At 46.6% G+C, this 8,375-nt stretch overlaps 1 protein-coding gene across 1 annotated transcript in view; it reads left to right on the top strand.

The window, feature by feature from the left end:
• The first annotated feature begins 6,454 nt into the window (after positions 1-6,454).
• St6galnac3 (ST6 N-acetylgalactosaminide alpha-2,6-sialyltransferase 3) overlaps positions 6,455-8,375 on the top strand; it is a 594,849-nt gene continuing 592,928 nt past the window's right edge. Inside the window, exon 1 of the mRNA XM_031375911.1 lies at positions 6,455-6,523. The gene's annotated coding sequence lies outside the window, so the exon portion shown is untranslated. The remainder of the gene's footprint in view (positions 6,524-8,375) is intronic.

Raw genomic sequence — 8,375 nt, 5'->3', positions numbered from 1 at the left:
CAGGCCTAGGACTGTGGTGACCTCTTTAGGCTCCAGGCCTAGGACTGTGGTGACCTCTTTAACAACTGTCTTAGCTCTTGGGTTGAGTGGAATTTGATTTGTTATACTCTTGCTCCCACGTTTTAAAAACAAGCTTGAGGAAACTGCTAACTCTGCTCATAAAGACAATATTAAAATTTCCCCAATTATGGAAAGTCTTTGTTTAGGTTTAAGAAATGACTTAACTGTTTGAGTCCTTTAAGTATGTCCAGTCTAGCATCCAGCATACAAGAGGAACAAGCTTCTGGCTAGAGGGGGCACTGTGCCCCCTGCCCCATGACGTGTACTGTTCCTACCGTGGGTTTTTGTTCATTTACTTGCTTTTGTGGCTGTCTCTTTTGAGATGTCGTCTCACTGTGAATCATGCTGGCCTCTAACTCCAGATCTTGCCTCCACCTTCTGAATGATATGATTACAGGTTTGACAGCCGACTCCATTCTTGAACTCCACTGAGCACACTTAGATAACCAGTGAATTAAAATGGTGTAAAAGAACATCTAGTCACCACACTGCTCATGCCTCCAGGTTACCCTCTGCAGGGGAGGCAGCTGCTCCTGCTCTGCTCTTCCTCCTGGCAGCTCACACCACCAAGCACGTGCTCATCTCCAAGCATGTGTATGGGGCAGAGGTGTAGCACCACACAAGGGAGACTGTGCAGTGGACGAGTGTGCAGCTGAGAGAGAGCAGGGTCCTGGCAGCAGCCCACATGACCCACGAGTAAAACAGCATCCCGGCAGCAGCCCACACAACCCACGAGTAAAACAGTAAAACAGCATCCTGGCAGCAGCCCACGCGACCCACGAGTAAAACAGCATCCCGGCAGCAGCCCACATGACCCATGAGTAAAACAGCCACTCACAGAAGGCTTTAGAGTTTTCCTGGGCTTAACGTTGTAGTCATTTATTTATCTGGGTGACGGTCTGAGTGAGGAGCTATCTTTGCACTTTGATGGCCACTGGCAATACTGAGTTTGCTTATCATAAGTCTCTCATGTGCCCGTGACACAGAAGGCCAGGGAGGATGTGTGGGAACAGACACAGACAAAGTATGGGGCAAGATTAAAACCAGAGGTGGCTTTTACCCTTTGATCTTCCACATTCCTGACAGGGATATTAATACTATTTAAAATGATAATCCACTGTATAAAAACAGTAGTTCTAAGTGAGTGAGTGAGAATGTGCCGAAGTATACTGTTACCTGAGATGTTGTGGGTCCTGTCTGGGGTACCACATGCCCTCCTGCAGCCAGTAGTCTCTGATGAACTTAAGAAGGAGCGTAAGGACAAGTTTACTAGAGAGATAACCACAGGAAAGACAAACCCTAGGTCTCAGTGGCTACCTGGAGGGGAGGATGGAGAAGAGGAAGAGAGAATGGCATGCCATTTGGAAGAAAGAAAGGAAGAAAGAAGGAAGGAAGGAAGGAGGAAAGAAACAGTACAAAATGAAAATGTATAATAGACCTTTCAGAGTCAGGGCTCAAAAAGGTTTGAAGACCTACAAGCCTCATAGCAACTCCTTAAGACCTTTCCGGAAGAAGATATACACTGTCTCATTAAAGGATTATTATTTCCCCAACTCCTTAATTTTTTTGGGTAAATCAACGTAGCTTGCAGTGCTAGGTGTCCACCTGAGACCAAAATAAAATACCCTTCCAGGGCACTAAGAGAGCCTTGATTGTTACTGCTGTAGTATTTCTCACTCTGGAGGTAACTCTGACATCATTTAGGAGCTGGACTGATGTTGGGGAAGAGATGGAATCTATTTCCACCATGAAAGTCTAGAACATTCCAACCCTGTCCTATAGAAGGAATCTGTCTGCACTAGAGTTCCAGTCCCACATGCGCTGCCTCCAGGAAAGGTGCTCCATGCTGAGGAGCAATCAGAGCTTCCTTCTGGGCTCCTAGTCTGCAAAGACATTTCTGAAACTGCAGATTACTGGTGTTCCTGTCCCAAACTGCCTAGCCCACTCCCAAACCCCTGTTCTTATCAAGTAGGCAGAGAGCAGCATGGCTGGCAGAGCTAGACTCCACAAAGACCCATCCTTTCTGATAGGTCTCAGAGAAAATGGGGGGGATTTACACACTTATCTCTGATCCCCGGGGAGAATGGAGGCATTCCAGAGAAGGAATGTAGGACTCAGGACGTGGGGAGGAGAGACACATTTACCTCAATATACCTATTACAAGGGTGGAGGCATCCCACCAATAGTGGGCCTCTCATGATCTAGAGTCTGGCAACGGGCAACCTGGGATCGGAAATCTTGCCCAGGGAGAAGATCATCCCTTCATCCTGAAAGCTGGTCACCTGGGGTTAGAGAAGGCTGACAGGCTGTCTGCAGGCATCGTGCCGTGTCTTTGATACAAACGACTATAAGAAAGAGACTGCTGCAGGCAGGTGTGGCCGGAGTTGTGATCTGGTCTCGATCTAACAGATCTGAGGGCTGCTCTGTGTGGTTCTCATTCTAGACAAAGGCAGTTCGCCATTTTGTTGTTCAGTAGCTCCAATGGACACATAACCAAGGGAAGGTAAAAATGTAGGGACCACAGCCTGGGTTCAGAGCTCAGCTTGACCACTGCTTCTATTTGGGCAAGTCTTATCCCCTATGATCCACGTGTTAGGGACCATCCCTCAATATGGTGATGGCATGGAAGCTGTGTGGTTTCTTTCATGTATGTGTGCCCGTGCACATGTACAAGCTTGTATGTGTGTATAGTGTATGAGAAAATCATTTTAGGAAAGATTCCTGCTAGTTATTAGCTCGCCCTATGATGGCTCCTGACATATGAGTAGTATGTAAGTGTGCATAATGTATGTAGGTAGTGCAGGTGTTTGTGTGTGCACATGCATGTAGTGGTGTGTAGTTGCAGGTGCTTGTGTGTGCACATGCATATAGTGGTGTAGATGCAGGTGCTTGTGTGTGCACATGCACGTAGTGGTATATATTTGCAGGTATTTGTGTGTGCACATGTATGTAGTGGTGTGTAGTTGCAGGTGCTTGGATGTGCACATGCATGTAGCAGCAAGAAGTTGCCTTAATTCATCACTTTCCATCTTAATTTTTGAGACAGATGCCCAGCTAACCTGGAAGGGACGGATTGGCTAGATTAACTGTCCAATCAGCTCTGAGAAGCCACACAGTGCCCCTTCCTTAGTGCCAGCGTTACAGACTTATGCCATCATGCCAAGCTTTTAATGAGGACATTGGGGATCTGAGCTCAAGTGCCCAGGCTCATGTGGCAAACCCTTAGCTGACTTGTCCTTGTTGGTTGTACATCTTTGGTGGACAGGAAGTACCTGGAGACATGATTTCATAAAGGCTTGTGGGCTCCTTTTTCTTTGCCGATGCACCCCCTTTCTTTGCCGATGCACCCCCTCTTTCTTTGCCGATGCACCCCCTCTTTCTTTCCCGATGCACCCCCTCTTGCTTTGCCGATGCACCCCCTCTTTCTTTGCCAATGCACCCCCTCTTTCTCTGGTCTCATGCAGCTCAGGCTTCCCTGATCCTCTGCCTCCATCTCTCTGGTATACCACTGTAAAGCTGCTTACCCACGGCTCCACTGGGACATGAGGAAGTCCAGAGGGCCTTCCTCACCAGACCTGAGCTGCTACCAGGATTTTGTCCTCAGGCCTTCCTCAAGGAACTAAATAAGTCTCTCTATAAATCGAGTCTGCCTCAGGTGTTCCGTTTTAGCAATAAAAATTAGTTGACTACACCTGACTACACCTGCTTGTCCCTTTGACCTTGGACATGTGTGAGTGTCTCTGTACATCAGGCTTTTTCTTCTGTGGAAAGGGCAAATCACCCCATTGTTCTAAATGGGGTATTGGGTTAGTGTTTGCAATGGGTTTCGTACGGTAACTTATCTACTTTATAGTTGGAAAACCCACTAAGTTTTCATCCTATTTGTCACACTTTTGTTGTACCCATAATCTGCTTCCATTTAATATAAAGAATGTCTAGTTCCAGTCTATAGACTTTTTTGTCCTTTTTAACTCTTGGACCAAAGGGCTTTATCCTGCATTTATTAATTTGTGCACCAAGAGAGGAAGCTGGCCAGTTCCTGTCTTCACTGGGCTTTGCTCTACTTGACCCTGGCCACATTAATGTATATCCACAGCACAAGACAAAGTTCATTAAGAAAAGCCAGTTCACATTTTGTGATTAAAATAATGGAAATTTACTCATTAGAAGTCGTCCAGTGAGAAAATTCCTTAATTGCTTGCTTTGGATTAAAATGAAGGCGAGCAGAAGCAGTTGGGGAGCGACTGTTTGCTGGATGCAGAGTGAAAGTCTGACAATTACAAAGGAGTTTCCCTCACTTCTCATACAACTGTCTGAGTTCCAGGCAGTCTGCAGTCGACACAGTAAATAGCACTTCTCATACAGTTTTCTGAGTTCCAGGCAGTCTGCAGTCGACATAGTAAATAGCAGGCTGGCCTGATATTTGAGGTGGTGTGCTGTGGCATTTGTACTGGGGGCCAGCTGTGGTTCTACAGCATCTTCCATTTCCTTCCTCAGGGTGTCCAGAGCCTCTGTGCACCAGGATGAAGGAGAGTCTGGAACCAGTGGGGTGTACAGGATCCTGGTCCAGCTGGGAGTGAGTCGGGGCAAGGTTCTCTGAGGATTTTAATAAAACAGCTCCCTTAGATGACCTTAGCTGTACACACACACTTTTTGTCAGAGTGAACAAGGGCTAGATATGAACCTTGGAGAGTGGGAAGGGGTTCTTCTCCCAGTGAGGTGAAGTTTCATTGGCTGGGGTTTAAAGTACTGGGAATGCCTCAGTTGCATGTAGAGGCATTCCAGGAATCACAGTTACTTGCTGGGTGGGTTCTTATAGTGAAGAGGAAGTTGAACTTGTAGGTCTGCCAGGGACTACCTAGCCTTCTGCAGGTAAGGGGAGGGGAGGGAGCCGAGCTCCCTAGATAAGGTCAGAGAAGGGGAATATTCTGTATGATCCCAACAATGTGGCCCTCTGGAGAAGGTTAAAATGTAGACACAGAAAAGAACAGCTATTGCCAGGACTCCCAGGACTTCAGGAGACAGCAGGATAATAGACAGAATGCAGGGAATCTTAGGGTAGGTAACTGTGATGGTTAAATTACATTGTCAGCTTGACTGGATTTAGGATTACCATGGAAGTGCACCATGCACTGGTGTCCCACACTGAACACAGAGGAGAGCATGAGGTGAGCTCTGGCGTGCATGCATTCGTCTCTCTGTGCTTCCCAATTGCCCAATCACCATGACCAGCCACCACACATCTCTGCCATGCCTTCCCTGCTGTGACAGAAGACCCACACACTGTGAGCCACAATAAACTTTTCTTCATTAAGTTGTGCTATGATAGTTATTTTCTTAGTTACTTTGTTACTGGGACACAACCTGAAAGTCAGCCCTGCATGGCAGAGAGGTTAAAACCACAGGAGCTTGAAGCAGCTCATATCTCATTCACAGTCAAACTGAATACAAGCATTATGTCCCTATCTTTATGTGTTCCTTTTGCTACAGTCCAGAATCCTAGGGGACGGTCCACCTACAGTGGGCGGGTCTTCATACTCTGTAACCTAAGCATGATAATCCCACCAGCCTGTCTCCCAGAGGATTCCGGCTCTCATCAAATTGACAAGTTGCTTTTGTCTGGTGTTTTGCCAGAGCTCTGAGGAATATCACTAACACAAAAAGTATCCATATAGTATGATGACAGTGTGCATCTGTCAGTACCTTGTGCTCATGCCTTCGCCATGTCTTCTCTACTGTGGCAGTTTCTCAGGCTTCTCTACATTTCCCCACCTGCATTTTTAGTATAATTCAATATTTTTAGTTGGCTACTTTACCAGTTCATCAGTTTTTAAGACATAATGCCCAGAAGGCATGATCTAACCAGTGACTATCATCCTATGGCTAGAAATTTCATAGGCATGCTCAAATGCGCTATCACTGATATTACTCTTCAACAACTTTATTAATGACTAAGAGAAGCATTGCCATGACAGTTCTGTTAGCAGGCGACAATGATTTGGGAGTGTAGTGCACAGACTGGATAATGGTCCAGAGCTTCAAGACCATGGCATGGCAGGGAAATCGAACAGTGTGAAGTTTGTAGGAACAAGTGATACCCAACATAACATAATGGAGCTCAGAAAACCATGTGCAGGGCTCTTGGGGTGTCCGAGGTCCTTCTGTGCAGAGGTTGAGCACTCTGGAACCTGGCAAGGATGCACTTGGTAGTGTAGGTTCAGTCTGGAGGGACATCCCTTCTTGTTAGAACAAAGAGAAGTCTATTTGCCGGAACGTCCCAGTCCAAAATTCAGAAGTGGAATGTGCTAACAATGGCATACTTCTCAAGGGAGAGTTCTGAAGCTCCGGAGCTACTGTACAGGGAAGGGTGAAATATATGGGAAGACGAGCATGGCAGAACTCTATCTGCTTGAGATGAGGTAGCCCAGAGCACAGACCCCAGGTTCCCGTAACCAAAGGCAAGGTGAGTTGTGGGGTGGGAAGACTGTGGACCCAAGGCACAGGTGACTACAAATACAACATGTGCCAGCGTGTGCTGGACTAAGCCCATTGTGTGCTCTGTGTTCTCAGACACATGACACCTACTTCACTTTGGTCTATAGGTAGCCTCACTTGGATCTGCACATATTGTGTCTACAAGTAGCCTCACTTGGAACTGCACACATTGTGTCTATAGGTAGCTTCACTTAGATCAGCACACACCAAAAAATATGAAGTGTGGTGGTTAGTACTTCATATCAATCCCCTAATTATCATGTTTATGAGACAGGGTCTCATGTTGCCCAGGCTGTCCACAAGCTTGCTATGTAGCTATGCGTGACCTTCAACTCTGCTCCCCCTGCCTCTTCCTCCTGAGTACTGGGATTCCAGGTGTGTATCACCACATCTGATTTATGTGGAGTTGGTGATCAAACTCAGGTCTTCTTGCATGTCTGGCAAGTGCTTTACCAATGGACCTGTGGTCCAACCTCTGGTTGTATAGAAGGGACATGGGTAATGTCTAAGCATTGCATGCACAGTTTGGGAGGAATTGGGGGAGGCTTAGCCTTGTGAATAGAGGGGAAGGGTACTGTCTCTGAGTACTAGAATCCCTGTTGTGTGGAGACATGGTTAGACAGGATTATATGGGTAGAAACTGTAGAGGGAGAAGCTTTAGGTCAACTTACAGAAGGGCTATTAATCATGAGCAGTCTATAGTGGACCAGGCTACCTGAGACTGAAGTGCTCCAGCCACAGCAGAAGCAACAAACACCTGGAAGAAACGTCTAGATCCATTTAAGTCTGCTATGCCTTGATACACATTTCTAAACACAATTAACTCCCTATGCATCTGGTTTTATTATAACACAGACACTATGCCAGACCCCTAGCACATTGTATCTTGCAGCACCAAGCTACTGTGGTAGAATTCAGTGTGCCCTCACACTGCTGGGCACAGCAAGCTATGGAGAGCAGTGTAGATTCTTTATCTGTGTAGCCCAGATTCTTAGACCATAGCTTATGAATACTCCGAGTCTGCCTAACTTTTGTGACTTCTAAAGCTCTTTCCTTCCCTTCTATCAGAGCCCCTTCCCCTTTTCTTCAAGTTTTAATGTGCTATAGGTATTTAGTATCTCAAAGTCATGACGGTACTGGTGTGATCCTACTGCTTTTGTGAATGCCGTGTGTGTGTGTGTGTGTGTGTGTGTGTGTGTGTGTGTGTGCGCACGTGCATGTGTGTATGTGTGTGCGTGTGTATGTGTGTGTGTGTGTGTGTGTGTGTATGTGTGTGTGTATGTGTGTGCGTGTGTGTATGTGTGTGTATGTGTGTGCGTGCGTGTGTGTGTGTGTGTGTGTGTGCGTGCGCATGCACATGTGCACACAGTGAGTTATTCCTATGTCCACTCTGCTCCCAAACCCAGCAAGTTTTAGTGTTACTCAGAGGTCAAATGAACCACAGTGAGATTGTCTCTTGGATGTGGGACTGAACTCAGAGGGATGGCTCGGTGTGTTGACTGTCCTGGTCACCGAGGAAACCTCAGCCCCCACAGGCCCATCTCAGGGGTTCCAAGGACACGACTGATGACTTCATGCTTTGAAAGCTTCTTTGCAGCAGCCGAGAATCAACTTGAAAGCTGCAGTTTGGAATGTGTAGACATGGTTTCTGGGTCCACCAAATTTCACCATGCCATCTTCCTCTCTGTCATCCATTAAGACAGGACACAGCATTCTTGAGACAAGAACAACTTGAAAACAAGCACTTTAAAGTAGACAAAGCAACTGATCTCTCTCTCTCTCTCCCTCTCCCTCTCCCTCTCCCTCTCTCTCTCTCTCCC

Source organism: Mastomys coucha, unplaced genomic scaffold (assembly GCF_008632895.1).
Source record: "Mastomys coucha isolate ucsf_1 unplaced genomic scaffold, UCSF_Mcou_1 pScaffold16, whole genome shotgun sequence".
Lineage (NCBI taxonomy): Eukaryota > Metazoa > Chordata > Mammalia > Rodentia > Muridae > Mastomys > Mastomys coucha.
This window is presented reverse-complemented; position numbering and strand designations above follow the sequence as displayed.